At 47.7% G+C, this 15,422-nt stretch overlaps 1 long non-coding RNA gene across 1 annotated transcript in view; it reads right to left on the bottom strand.

Moving 5' to 3' along the window:
* Positions 1-10,878, bottom strand: part of LOC104653869 — a 47,477-nt gene extending 36,599 nt beyond the window's left edge. The window contains exon 1 of the long non-coding RNA XR_004054748.1: positions 10,272-10,878. This is a non-coding gene — a long non-coding RNA (uncharacterized LOC104653869). The remainder of the gene's footprint in view (positions 1-10,271) is intronic.
* Positions 10,879-15,422: the final 4,544 nt, after the last annotated feature.

Genomic DNA, 15,422 nt, shown 5'->3' with positions numbered 1-15,422 from the left:
AACCTCACCTCCACAAAAAATACAAATAAATAAATTAGGTGGGCGTGGTGGTGTGTACTTGCAGTCCCACCTACTCTGGAGGCTGAGGTGGGAGGATTGCTTGAGCCCAGGAGGCAGAGGCTGCAGTGCCACTGTACTTCAGCCTGGGTGACAGAACAAGAGCCTGTCTCAAAAAAAAAAAGAAAAAAAAAACAGCAGCAAAAGATGAACATAAGTGCATGTTTATATAATATATAGGTAGATGATATTAGTGTAACTGTATAACACTATGTGAAAAATGAAGCTTTAGTCAAAACCCTTGGAATACACAGCTGAGTATGACTTGTTCCCTGCTTCAAGGGGCTGGTGATCTAGCAGAGATCACAGATGTGGAGCAGGTAATCTAACAAGATAGACAATGCAACAGGTGCCAGGCCTGTGGAGGTCCAGAGAGGTTGCACCCAGATGGACGAGCTTCCTAGATTTCATTAGCTTCTTCACAAGGGCTTTAGTGCCCAAAGCCAAAGAAGAAAGTAAGGGGAAGGGTCATGGAGAGCCCCACAGCAGTAGAACTTACAGGAGATGGGACAGAAGAGGAAGTGGTTTCGTGCCCTTCAAATTAGATTGTCTAGGTACTTGTCTTTCCCCTCCATGTAAGATGACTCACTCTTAGTATATTCATGTGTAAAATTGCTTTGGATTTTCAGTGTATGGAAGACCAGGATCGTGTCACACTGGTGTGTATTGCACAGCATATGACATAGAACTATGTTGAAACAGTGCTTAGAACATGACTTTCGGAGATGACAGAGATAGGACTAGGCAGAACTGTCCGAAGGTCAATTTCTAAAGTACGTGAGAGTACTCTGGTTCCCCCAGCCCATCCTCTTGCCTTCTTGTGCTCATTCTCCCCTGTCCCTTGGCCCCTCTCTATGTTGCCTTTTAGCTTCTCAGAGCCTCCTTGCTTTGGGTCTCACCCAGGCCTGACCTTGCTGAGACCTCTCTAAATTAGCCTTTCGTCCCCTCTCCTACCTGTTAAACTCCTCTCTCATCTATCCACCAAGGGGAGGGCTATGTTGTTAAACTAACACTAATGTATGAAAGCCCACATTGCTAGCTTACACTTGTACTATCTCATAAAAGTTAATTTTTAAATGAGGTGCTTTCAAATTTCAATAAGCAAAGTCTTCAGCTGAGATTATTTTCTTTTTGCTTTCCTGGCCCTCTGAAGTTACGCTTTCAGGAAACTGCTTCTCTGAGAGTTAACCCAAGCTGGCCCTTAGATGCATTTGTTATGTTCAAGTGCCCTCTGGAGGCAAAAATAGTCTCCTGTTAGATAAAAGATATGCCTGCCAACGACCCACAAATGATTGGCCCCTGTGCTGTGAGGTCCATTCATTCCTTTCTTTGTACATTCCCAGCACAGCCCTGCCTCGGGGCCTTCAGCTTAGGCATGGAAAATTCTTTGGCCTGGAATAGCTGTCCCAAAGACTGTCCCATGACTGCTTTCTTCACGCCATCCACTTTAGCTCAGCAGTGCTTTCTCAGCCGTGCACCGCATCTAGCTAAGTCGACCTTCCCACTCTGTCAAGTCGCGCTGTTCCGTTGTCTTCCGGCACTCAGCACTATCTGAAATAATCTTCCATTCACTCAACACCTTCATCGAGTGCCTGACCCAGGTCCTGTCTTATGCACTTGGGATAGATCCAGGTACAAATGCAACACGTTCCCTGCCCTGGTGGAATGTACAGGTCTTGGGAGTCACACTGTTTCCTTTTTCATCATCAGCCTCCCCGCTGGAATGTAAGCTCCATGAGAGCAGGGACCCCTGTCAGCCTCATTTACTACCTTATCCCAAGAGCGTAGAACTGTTGCCTGGTACATCCTTCATGGTCAATCAATATTTGTGGAATGAATAAACAAATGTTTATATTAGGCAGGCACAATAGCTGAGGCAAGAGGTTAGCTTGAGGCCAGGAGTTCGAGACCAGCCTTAGCAACATAGTGAGACCCCGGTCTCACAAAGGAATCTTTTTCAGTTTATATTTTCTATCAGGATATACAACTAACATTTTAAACTCATTTTGCTGTGACAAAGTTCATTCATTCCATTATCATAAATCTATAAAATGAGACAAACTATATACTTCATTATTATTCAAATGATCAATAACCATAATAGCATTTTTTTTTTGTCTTTTTTTTTTTTTCCTTTTTGTGGAGAACGAGGTCTCGCTATATTACCCAGGCAGGTCTCGAACTCCTGGGCTCAAGCTATCCTCCCGCCTCTGCCTCCCTGAGAGCTGGGATTACAGGCGTGAGCCACCGCGCCCGGCCAATAATAGCATTTATTGACCAGTATTAGACACTGTAATAGTGCTTTATATGTATTGTCTCATCTTCACTCAATTTCCATTTTTCACTTTTAAGATGTGAAATTTTGAGGCTTACAGGAACTTCTCACCATCACAAAGTCATCAGGTGGGAAAGCCAGCTTTTGAGGACTGGACAGTCGACCCAGAGTCCATGCTGTCGGCCTCCTCCACACAGCCACGTTCACATCAGGAAGTCAGTATTACTCAACAGCTCCCTCTACCATCCTCTAAAGAAACCCTGCACTCTCTTAGCAGGGCCTGTGAGACCCCTCAAGATCAGCCCTCCCTCCTTCGCTAGTCTCCTTCCTGTTACCTCTCCTCCTACCCTGACCGGAGCCCCTGCAGCTCCCAGACGTGGCCATGCCTTCCCCTGCCTCCTTGCAATCCTATGGTGTGTTCCCTTCTTCTTCCCTGCCTAACTCCTGCTCCTACTTTCAGGCTCAGCTCTTGCCCCAAGCTCCAGACCCTTTCCTGGTCCTCTGGGCTGGGTTCTGTGCCCATGCCCTACTGCTCCCAGCCCCCTCTGCCTGGCTCTGTGATTCTCTGTGAATGAAATGAGGTATGGCTTTTCATCTGCAAATTTCTGGTGCTTAATTGGAACAGAGAGATTGACTAAATACTTTGAATAATGGAGCATTTGGGAATTGGCCATGTTTTACAAATTTAGGCCCAGTGAGGAAAACAATCCCATTGTAAATAAGAGGGTTAGAGCTGGGCATAGTGGCTCACACCTGTAATCCCAGCACTTTGGGAGGCTGAGATGGGAGGATTCTTTGAGGCCAGGCGTTCGAGAACAGCCTGGTCAATATAGTGAGACCCCCTTCTCTACAAACAAACACACAAACAAAATAATGAAAAATTAGTCAGGCATGGTGGCATAGGCCTGTAGTCTCAGCTACTTAGGAGGCTGAGGTGGGAGGATCATTTGAGTCTGGGAGCTCGAGGCTGCAGTGAACTATGGTCACGCCACAGCACTCCAGCCTGGATGACAGAGCAAGACTGTGTCTTAAAAAAAAGATTTAAAAAGTTAGAATGTGGCCCACGGAAGTCCTCTAAGGTACAATCGCATGAAGCTGAGAAGTAGTGGCATGGAGCAGGTGTACTTAGAGCATCAACTGGCGGAACGAGATCTTTCCTCTCATTCCCACCCCAAGAGACTTTTCCAACTCATCCTGCTGGAAGCAGAGAGGCCAGGATTTCCCCCTCACGTGTCTAACCCAGAGCCTGCATGCTAATCTCTAAGGCAATGGCATCTCAACTCTGCTGGGCCTTTATTTGTATGTCCTTTCAATGGTTATATCTGCCTGTGTTTGCCCAGAATAACTAATTTAATGAAAGCATTTTTAAAAGAAGTTTATAAATGGCTAAGTATCTAGTGATAGGTGCCATACAAATTTTTAGACACAAAGGGGCTACATTCAGATTATTTTTACGGGGAGAACCATTATTAATGTAATTATAAAATAGTACATTGTGGAAATGTACACACAAGAGAGGAGAGAGAGAGAGAGAGAAGCTGCATACACTTGCTATTTCACAAAAAGGATGCCATCCAACAGTTAATAAAGATGATTCCTTTAGACGGATACTGACTAAAATTCACCAGGGGTAGCACCTTGGGCCAGGCAAGGAGTTAGACACAGCTCCTGGGCCTCAGCAGAGAACACTGAGTAAGATGCAAGTACTTGCCCTTGCTGGACTTGATAGCTCACAACTGTAATCCCAGTGCTTTTGGAGGCCAAAGCAAGAGGATTTCTTGAGACTAGGAGTTCAAGGGCATCCTGGGCAACATGGCAAAAACCCATCTCTACAGAAAAACACAAAAATTAGCTGGGGGTGCTGGTGCACGCATGTAGTCCCAGCCATTCAGGACACGGACGTGAGAGGATTGTCTGGGCCCAGGAGATTGAGGCTGCAGTGAGCTGTGATCATGCCACTGCACTCAGGCCTGGATGACACAGCAAGACTCTGTCTGAAAAAAAAAAAGTATTTTCCCTTGAGGTTGGAGCCACAAGGACCATGAATTTAGCAGGGGCTCCTGCCGGCTACTCCAAGCCACTTCTCCCAGCACTCACTGCTCTCTTCTGCAGAACCAAAATGCTTCCAGTTCCCCAACTGTGCACTGCCGGTTCACACCTCTGTGCCTTTGCATGTTTCCTTTGACTGGGATGCTGGGTCCATGCAGAGTGGACACGTGTCATGTTTTTTGGCTGCCTCGCATTGTTTGGAAATCCCAGCTATGTTCTGGGAACTTCCTAACACATGAGTGAGTCCTGCCTCTCCAAGGCAGATGCCAGAGATCCCCCTCGGCCAGGCTTCTATGTAGAGCACGGTACAGGCACGTGACCCAGCCTCCCTCCATCAGCTGCATCTACACTGCATCTAACTTAGAGATGAGCAATCCAAGGCAGTGGCGCAGTGTGGAAGTGATGTATCAGGCAAAGCTGGTAAGGCAGGCGCCAGGCTTTGGAGGAGCAAAAGTTACTGGGCTGTGGCCCTGGTACAAGGAGGGGCAGCATCACAAACCATCACATCCAGAGCTCCACAGGGGCAGCAGCAGTGGTTTCCACTGCAGGCCGGGTCTGCGGTGGGTATAAGGACTTGTTGCAGAAGCTATTCACGGCATTCCACCTCCCCATCCAGCAAGCAGAAGAGTCACTCTGTAACCTTTTCATCCTTTTAATCAATCTCTTTTGTGCTTCTGTTGATTACAACTAAGAGCCTGGCTGAGTTGCAACTCTCCTGGCCCCTGGAGTAGGTGATACACCAACCTACATTCGTCCTCTTAACAAAGGGCCAGATGCCATTTACGTTGGCATGGAGGTCTCCTGTGGGCCTCCCCTGAAACCTTCTATTCCATCCCTCATTCATTCCCTCCGGGGATGCCCCCCACCCACACGCCTCTTGCCGCATACCCCCCTGAATTATAGTTGCTTGTTTCTTCCTCCTCTGCTTGGACAATGATTTCTTTGAGGCTAGCCATTGGCTCTTTCACTTCTGCATTTCCAGCAGTTTGGGTTGACAGCATCCAGCACAGGATAGGTGCTAAAGGGAAGTTTGTCAGGGATAGGAAGGAATGCTCCAATTTGGCTTCTGAGAATCAGGAATCAGAAACAGGTGCTATGGGGCAGCTGCGTCTAACATAGATCTCAGTGGATGGCAGGGACTTCAACAAGCAGAATTGGTTGGGATCATCCTGCCCATATTGATGTGTAATTTGCTTTTTAAAAATTATCATGACCCTCTGCATTTTTCCATCTCCTGGAAGGAGATACTGTAGGGGACATTCTCAGTTGCCTAACAACACTTCGCTCACCCTTCTTTTTTTTAGGTGTGGTTGGTGATGTCTCAGGGAAGGTGGTCCCTTCCCACAGCCACAAAAGGATGAGTCCTTATTGCTCCAAACCAGGGGTTGACAAACTACAGCCTGCTAGCCAAATCTGGCCTGCGCCTGTGTTTGTATGGCCTCATACCATACAAAATGCTTTTTACACTTTTAATTCACTGGAAAAGAAACAAAAAACAATGCTTTGTAAGAGGTAAAAAATATATGAAATTCAAATTTCAGTGTCCACAGTGACACTGGAACACAGGCACATGTATTTGTTTCCGGTGTCTCTAGCTGCTTTGGCTCTACAACAGCAGAGCTGACTAGATGTGACAGGGATCCCATACCCTGCAAAGCCTGAAATATTTACTGGCTGGTCCTCTTCAGAAGAACGTTGCTGACCCTATTCTCAAGTGATCATGCTAACATCAGTCTCCTCTGAGTATTGATTTTTGGGAGGAGTATGAGACCCATTTCTAGGCCAATGAAACACAGGGGGAAGCCTGACAGAGTGCTGCTGGGAAAGATTGTTTTCTCTGATGACAGGAAGATATGTGAGCGTGCTTCCCTCCTGCCTTTGGATGTTGCATGTGCAGATTGATAGGCAGAGCTGTGGCAGCCATCTTGTAGTCATGAGGGAAAGGCTAAAAGACTTAGAGAAGCTGCCCCAGATACTCTTGAGCTGTTAAATTAACCGGCTCTGGAACCTCCTACTTCTAGAATTTTTAAATTCTAGAGTTTAAATTTCTAATCAGCAGCCAAGAATATTTAATGGGAACTAAAATTGCATAATCAAAAGGAAGGTTTCTTCTTTCTTATGTGTTCTGTTTTTTCTTTTTTTTTTTTTTTTTTTTTGCTTTTTTTTTTTTTTTTTTTTTTCCAGATTAGGTTGAGTTTCGCTCTTGTTGCCCAGGCTGGAGTGCAATGGTGCAATCTCAGCTCACTGCAACCTTGGCCTCCCAGGTTCAAGTGATTCTCCTGCCTCAGCCTCCCATGGAGCTGGGATTACAGGCACCTGCCACCATACCCGGCTAATTTTTTTTGTATTTTTAGTAGAGACAGGGTTTCACCATGTTGGCCAGGCTGGTCTTGAACTCCTGAACTCAGGTGATCCACCAGCCTGGTCCTCCCAAAGTGCTGGGATTACAGGCGTGAGCCACTGTGCTGGGCCCCTCTTCTTTCTTATTAACTAAAAATACATTTGAGTCAGAGATGTTTTATGCTCTTGGTCTATTTGCAACCCAAATTAACTCACTTTGTTAAAACACGCCCCACGTGGTGTCAGAACCAGGGATACATTTTGTGAAATTATTTCTCCTTTTAGTGTCATTAACCAGGGCATTATGAAATTCCGTAGAATAGCAAATGCTCGCTTTTCCATGCAGCCATTCTGTCTGTCCTCTCACCTCTGACCTACATCACACCTGCCACCCAACACAAGGCCAGCTGCATTGAAGTCTGACTTATGCAATCCCCAGTGTAGCAACCAGTCACCTGGAGCAGAGAGGTCAGTGTGTTGACGTGGTTGCTGGTTGGAGCCTACATGTAAAATACTATTGAGTTGAGCTACCTCTATAGAGAGCAGTGATCCATGTCCCTAAAATGCTGTCCTCAAGAGGCCATAGGATCCCTAGGAAATTACACTCAGAACAAAGTTTGCAAGGACACTTTCTTGATTCAGTGCCAACCAGGTGATTTTGCAATCAGTTCTCTGAGCATCTGAGAGATAGGAAGCATTTTAACATCAATATCTTCATTTCTCTCTTCCTAAAATAAAGACAGCAGAAAGAGCACTGTTGTGGGGGATATTAAGCTGCTGAGGTGATTTTATAAAATACTGTGGAAGGAGATCTATCCTGGAAGAAAGAACTTCCAGTTCCTGCAGCTCTCTTGCTTTTAATAAGAATCTCTGTGAGGGCATTGCACAGCGTAGTGGCTGAGCGCCTGACTTTCCAAGTTGGACAGAACTTTATTGAGTCCCTGTTCTTCTATTCGCACCTGTGTAACTTTGGGGAGTGACCTGGCCTCTCTAAGCCTTGGTTTCTCCCTCATCCTCATTCTTCCCGGTCACTGGGCTAGGCAGGGGGACACAGCAAGTAAGTTGGACAGTGGACAAATGGATGAGAGTTTGTGCAAAAAAAGAGAGGTAACTTTGTAGATTAGGGATTAAAAATCTGAGCAAAATTCAGATTGTTTCTTACAGAACAAATTGAGGCTGATGGTTGCACAGGGGAGGCATGGAGAGGAGAAATGTGGAAGGCTTGGAAGTGATAAGAGTCTGGAACAGCCCTTGTGAGGACAGGAGAGGAAGGGGCTCAAGGAAGACAAGACAAAGCACTAGGCTGGGGCCCAATGGCTGGGGGAAAGTACCAAGCGCCCTGCACAGTGGATTCTTCAAACAGGCTGAGCACAGGGGTTTCGGAGGAGCCAGTAATGCAGTCATGCTGGGTCTGGGGTTTACGAAAGATTAAGTGACTCACTAAAGGTCACACAGGGACATTTACACAAACATCCTGGCCCCAAGTCCAGGACTCTTTCTAATCTGTAACAGGGTCTATCCTTTTCTTTTCTTTTCTTTTTTTTTTTGAGAGAGGGTCTTGGTCATTCAGGCTGGAGTGCAATGGTGTGCACACTGCAGCCTCGACCTCCCAGACTCAAGTGATCCTCCTGCTTTGGCCTCCCAGTATTGGGATTACAGGCATAAGCCACCATACCCAGCCAAGTCTGTCCTTAATCAAGGTTCTTTTGGGTCTCATTTTCTTAAGCTGCAAAAGCCACTGGACCAGGTGATATTGCCAACCCCTCTAGGCTGCCGTAACTGTAGTTTTGGCTCCTGGATCTGCTTCCAATTAGTTACGTTCCCTGTCACTTTGGATAAGTCATCCCAGGTCCATGGCTTGTTTCTGGAACTCAATTATGGTCCAGAAGCCCGAGCTCTAAAGTGCTGGATCTGATGAGTGCCCATTTACCAGGCACTCTGATCCCATCATGGCATCTACTACAGCCTGGGAGGTCTATTCAGGTGTGTATTCATGTTAAGCACTATCACCAATCAAATCACTTAAATTACATAGGTAATAATCCAACAGCACATCCAAACAAGGCTGAAAGTTGTAAAAGAAAATTACATCGTGTGTGTGTGTGTGTGTGTGTGTGTGTGTGTGTGTGTGTGTGGTTAAGAGACAAGATCTCTCTCTGTCACCCAGGCTGGAGTGCAACGGCGCCATCATAGCTCACCGTGGCCTCAAATTCCTGGCCTCAAGTGATCCTCCTACCTTGGCCTCCAAGTAGCTAGGACTATAGGTATGTGTCACCACACCCTATTTTAAGGAAGAAAATTGTGTTGAAAATGAAAATCAATACACAAAGGCTGAACCAACGCAATGGGAAGGTGGTGGCTGCGTGTTATGTTGAGGGGCTGTCTCAAGTAGAGCAAGACCCTTCTGACCCTTTGTCTTAGGGCATTAAAGAAAATTACTCTGGGCAGGCTGGGTGCGGTGGCTCATGCCTGTAATCCCAGCACTTTAGGTGGCCGAGGCGGGCAGATCACAAGGTCAGGAGATCAAGGCCATCCTGGCTGACATGGTGAAACCCTGTCTCTACTAAAAGTACAAAAAATTAGCCAGGCGTGGTGGCGGGGGCCTGTAATCCCAGCTACTTGGGAGGCTGAGGCAGGAGAATGGCGTGAACCTAGGAGGCGGAGCTTGCAGTGAGCCGAAATGGCGCCACTGCACTCCAGCCTGGGCGACAGAGCCAGACTGTGTCAAAAAAGAAAGGAAAGAAAGGAAAGAAAAGAAAGAAAGAAAGAAACAGAAAAGAAAAGAAAATTACTCTGGGCAAATAACAGCTTCCTTGAATACTTTCACTTGTTTAATAAAATGCCAGAGAACCACAGATAGAACCTATAATTCCTTGGGGACTACAAGATCAGAGCTGACAGTTATGGGTGTCATCAGTGCACTTACAGAAATGGCATCAGATGGATTTCCTTTGGAGAAGGGGATTGGGAAATGGCTTTTTTTTTTTAAACTGGTAATAAAATAATCTACTTTCCATCTTTACAATTCCAGTATTTTCATACTTAATTTTAACTTACGGCCTTGAATCCCGAGTATAATTTTTTACTCAAATATAAGTTATAATTAAGATATTGGCCGCCCAACAAGATCAAATTAACTAAAAACTTAAGTTCTCCCAATCACTGACCTTCCCAGCCCCTAGTCCTCATCCCAGCCCAGCGGACTATCTACGGTCCGGCCTCAGAGAGGGTCTCGGGGAGCTCAGAGGCAGGAAAGCACCCGAAGACGCAGGCCTCCACCTTCTCCAGGGTCGGCAGGCAGCGTCGCGCGCTCGCGGGCTGGGCTAGGCTGGGCTCGGCGCGCCGCGGTCGGGCGCCCACTTCTGCTTCTCCGCAGCTGGGGAGCGCCCCGGGTGGAGAGAGCTGGGCGCGGGGCGGGCCTCCCCGGGCGTCCAGGGAAGCTGCGAGAGCCGCCACTCACGTGCCGCGGGACCTGCGCGCCGCCGGGGGAGAGCCCGCCGGGGTCGCCGGAGAATCTCGGGATCGTCGGCCTCCTTCCCGCAGTGCCTACCTGGTGGGAACTGTTGTCCTCCTTTGCCCCCAGGTCGTGTTATTTGGCCGCAGGGTTCCGCGCCGCCAGGGCGCCAGCGCTGGGCAGCACGGAGCCGCTTCTGAATGGAGACTTGCAGGCTGCCAGACAGTGGGCGGCTGGGCAGGGGCGGCGAGCGTTCAGGGCCGGCCAGAGAAAGTTGGAAGTCTCTCCCTAACCTGTTCCTTGCGAGGCCGCGGGGAGGAGGCGCGCCTGGCCCGGCTCCTTGGCGGTAAAACTGGTCGCATTCCGGCGCCCTAAAGCCCGGGCTCTGGGGACTGGATGGCGAGCTGGCCGGCAGCTCCTACCGCCCCAGCTTTAGCTAGAAGCTGGGATCTTCCCGCAGCACTTCCTGTTCCCTGGTGGAAAATGCAGCCTCATCTGACTCCCCTATCCAAAAAGTTTATTTCCCCAAAGATCGAGAAGGATGGTGGTCAGCGCTGTTGTTCCTCAGTTGAACCCTGGTGTAGTCTGAGAGGGATCAAAGGGACTGAAAAGAGTTTTTCTATTCCAAGTGCTACAGCAAGCTCATACATCAGTTCCAATTCATGCTGAACAGTCTTGCTTCCTCCAAGCCCTGTGTCTTCTCCCAGATAGAGCTACACATAATCTGAATTAACCCGTTAACTACCCAATCCTGAGTGAATCTGTTAGTGCCCACCATTGTTTTCTATCTTAATAATTCTACAAGTGGTTATTTGTAGAATTTAATGTGTTTAAGTTTGGCTCACCTAACGGGGTTCAATTCACTTGGGCAGATAGAATGCAATGTGATGTGACTTTCTTTCCTTCCAAGTTACAAAGGAAGTGGCTGCGCCAAAAGAAAGCAACGCATTGAGGTTCATCTGGGAGGCCACACTGGACATGCCCTGTCTTCTCAGTTGCCTTCGTTTTTTTTTTCTTCCTCCTTTTTGCCTTTTTTTTTTTCCCTAAAATGCAGGGCTGGGTGTTTTGTGATGTTTCTGCCCAGGTTGCAATACTCGGATAAAGTATTCGTTTGTAGGCACAGACCTGAAGGACAGGACTGAACTCCCTCCTCTGTCACTGACTAGTTGTGTGGCCTAGGAGACCTTGTCTTGCTCTGGCCTTAGTTTGCCTTCTGGAAAAGGGTTAGGACCCTGATATACTTTTTAAGGAATATACCAGAAGGCCATCACCTTTTCAGCCTAGTAAATGGTCCTGTCTCTCCAGGTCTATCAACAGCATATAAATCAGTGTCTTGCACTTGTAACTTAGTTGCTTTGTTAAGTACTGTGCCTTTGTTGCCACTGGTTTTAAATTTTTTTTTGGAAATTAAGGAAGATTCTTGAAGTCTGGTCATCGGCAAAATGCTTCAAATGGTTAAAAAATCTTCTCGGTGGCCGATGTTTTCTGTTGACGTTCAGGATGACACTGGTGTTAGGAAGTCACTTGGTGTTCATCTCTGATCCAGCACGACTGGGGTCACACGGCTCCTCAGTGCGATGAGGAATAAATTGTTCCTTATTAATCACAAAGAAGTTACTTACACAGTTTGAAAAGTATACAGGATTGGTTGTTGAATTGGATCTTTTAGTCAACATTTATGAAGCCCATGCCTCAGCAGCAGTTGACTTTTGTCTGAAGGGAGAGGAATAAATTCCAGTTTTTCCAAACGCCCAAGGCTCCAACCCAAACATACTGAATCAAGATTTCCAGAAGAATGGCCTGATAATTAGAATACTTAATACATGCTCCAGGCTGGGCAAGGTGGCTCACACTTGTAATCTCAGCACTTTGGGAGGCTGAGGTGGGCAGATCACTGAAGGTCAGGAGTTCAAGACCAGCCTGGCCAACAGGGTGAAACTCCATCTCTACTATAATATAAAAATTAGCCTGGTGCAGTGGCATGCACCTGTAATCTCAGCTACTTGGGACACTGAGGCAGGAGAATCACTTGAACCCAGGAGGTGGCAGTTGCAGTGCGCCAAGATCGTGGCTGCTGCACTCCAGCCTGGGCGACAGTGCCACACTCCGTCTCAAAAAAAAAAAAAAAAAAAAAAAAGGCGGGGGGAGGGTGCTTCAGGTTATGAAGCAACTTTGGACACAAAGACCCAGGTGTTGTGTTTCAGAGTGTGAGTCTGTGGACTGGCATTGTCCACCTCACTCGGGAGCTCATCAAGACAGGCCAATTCTCTGGTCCCAGCCGAGGCTATTGAATCAGAAGCTGCATTTTATTTAGCAAGGCCCCTAGGTGACTCCTGTGCACGTTGACAGTTGAAGGGCTAGTGGACTGTGGTGATAGGAAGATGTTTGGTGCTCTGCGCAGGGTCTTGTTCTATCGCTTGTGCACAGTGGAGCATCCCATCAGTTTCATGTGGCTGTTTGTGAATGCCTTTGTTACTAATTTTGTTACTATTTGCCTTGTACAGATGAGGACTCACAGGTGTAGAGGCCAAAGAGGCCACAGGTAGAGCAGGCATTCACACCAAGGCATGTGTGATTCCAGGGTGCACCTCTCACCCTTGGCTGCCTGAGTGTCCCTCTCCAGACCTACTGTCTTGTGACATCCCCTTAGGCACCCAGCACGGGCCGCTGTCTGAATTTAGAACTGAGCCTATTCAGTTGATAGCTCAACTTAGGCCTCTAAAAAAAGAGTCTGCTGTGGTTTGGTACATCTGTGGTTGGCTTACTTGTTTGGTGTTCATTTATACAGTTTTCAGAAAGGTTGGTTGAAGTGCTGCTGGTGGCCATAGCATTGATATGCAGGGAAGCTTTTTGATCTGTGAGCTTTCTAGGGGGCAGTCAATTGCTAAGCTGCACTGATACCTGGAGCCCCTTTCCTTTGGAGCAATGCAGAGCCCAGTTCATGGATTCCAGAAGTTTGGGTTCAGTAATTTGGCTGCAGGCCTAGAGAACGGGAGGCTGCAGAGACTTGGACTAATGGTGAACTCTTGCCTCCCCCAGGGATATGTGGTGCCTGTCATAAGGTCCCGAGAGCTGCCTTCCACGAGACCAGCAGAAGAGCGGGCAAACATTAAGTCCAGTGTTGCCATCCAGGCTGCCATTGACCTCACGGCAGGGGCTGCAGGTACAGTCATGCGCTACCTCACCATGTTTCTGTCGGTGATGGACGATGTATGTGGTCACGGTCCCATGAGATTATACCACCGTATTTTTACTACACCTTTTCTGTGTTTAGATATGTTTAGATACACAAATACTTACCATGGTGTTACAGTTGCCTCCAGTATTCAGCACAGTAACATGCTGCACAGGAGTGTGGCCTCGGAGCAATGGGCCATACCGTGCAGCCCAGGTGGGGAGTAGGCTGTGCCATCTAGGGTCGTGTATGTATGCTCTATGATATCACAATGGCAAAATTGTGTAACAACACATTTTTCAGAACACGTCCCGGTCACTAAGTGATGCCTAACTATAAACCCAGAGAAAACCCAGTCCTCTCTATTCCTCAAGCACCTTCTAAATGAGATCAAATGAAAGTAGCATGAAAATACTACCTTTCACCCGGGTGCGGTGGCTCATGCCTGTAATCCCAGCACTTTGGGAGGCTGAGGAGGGTGGATCACTTGTGATCAGGAGTTCGAAACCAGTCTGGCCAACATGGTGAAACCCCGTTTCTACTGAAAAATACTAAAAGTTAGCTGGGCATGGTGGCGGGCACCTGTAATCCCAGCTACTTGGGAGGCTGAGGCAGGAGAATCGCTTGAACTCGGGAGACGGAGGTTGCAGTGAACTGAGATTGGGCCATTGCAGTCCAGCCTGGGGCAACAGAGCAAGACTTAATCTCAAAAAAAAAAAAAAAAAAAAAGATATTACCTTTCTCCTTCCACAAGCAATGTGCTTTACCTTTGGGATGAATCCATCTGATGGATGGTGTAGTGTTGTTCAAAGCATGGCAGAAGACAGAGTGGTGTCCATTACTGTCAACACCTTGTGAGTCAGGGTGAGGGGTGGAATGTGCCCAGTACCGCTGGAAAACAGCTCAGAGATGAAGCCCCCTTTCCATTGTCACCTGGCTGGGACAAGCAGGTAACGTGGTTCTTCACTTCAAGCCTGGCAGTCTTCAGAACCCTTGTAGTGCAAAAATAACACCACACGGTCCCTCCCAGGAAACACCACTTACTGTCCTTACTAGTGTTGGGAAAGAAAGGAGGACACTCTTAGAAATGTCTTTAAAAATGAGACTGATAATGGACTGTGTCTTAGATCCATGAAAGGAAAGGAGAAGTTGTAGGATTTGCTGGGAATGTCAGCTAACCTGAGCCTAGGGGCCTGAGCCCAAGGGCAGGCTGAAGCTCCCTTGGCACAGAAAGGTGCTGACTGTGATAAGGGGGGCAGTGCTAGCACCGTGCAAGCTACTCCTTAGAAAGATCAGCTTGAGGCCGGGCGCGGTGGCTCAAGCCTGTAATCCCAGCACTTTGGGAGGCCGAGACGGGTGGATCACGAGGTCAGGAGATCGAGACCATCCTGGCTAACACGGTGAAACCCCATCTCTACTAAAAAATACAAAAAACTAGCCAGGCGAGGTGGTGGGCACCTGTAGTCCCAGCTACTCGGGAGGCTGAGGCAGGAGAATGGCGTAAACCCGGGAGGCGGAGCTTGCAGTGAGCTGAGATCTGGTCACTGCACTCCAGCCCGGGCGACAGAGCGAGACTCTGTCTCAAAAAAAAAAAAAAAAAAGTAAAAGAAAGATCAGCTTGAATATGCAGGAAGAGCAGGACCCTCGGCTGAGGCACATGGCAGAATGGGAAGTGCATGGTGGTAATTTAGTTCTCCAGAGTTCTTGTTGTCTTGGGACCAGGAGGCACGGTTGGAATGCTGATTGCCCAAAGGGAAACCCTGGACTACTCTGGCCTCCCACAGGATTCCTATAGTGGTTGCAGCTTCCTGGACTGGGGAGGCCAGAGGGGGCGTTGCCCAATGCTGTCCTTATCCAGGACACCGTCTACCCACCACCACCAACATGAGTATGGTCATGAGTGTGGTCACCTCTCATGCAGTCATTTGCTCAATTGTGGAAAAGAAATTGTTGTTCAGAGAAGACCAAAGAGTTTTTCTATGAGCCAAAGGTCGGCCAAGGTATGCTAATGAGGAGGACTAGAGAGAATGCCTCACAAACACTGATAAGGAGCACTGGGAAGGGCACTTCTC

Source organism: Rhinopithecus roxellana, chromosome 18 (assembly GCF_007565055.1).
Source record: "Rhinopithecus roxellana isolate Shanxi Qingling chromosome 18, ASM756505v1, whole genome shotgun sequence".
Classification (NCBI taxonomy): Eukaryota; Metazoa; Chordata; class Mammalia; order Primates; family Cercopithecidae; genus Rhinopithecus; species Rhinopithecus roxellana.
The sequence above is the reverse complement of the archived record's forward strand: the minus strand, read 5'-3'. Positions and strand labels throughout refer to the sequence as shown.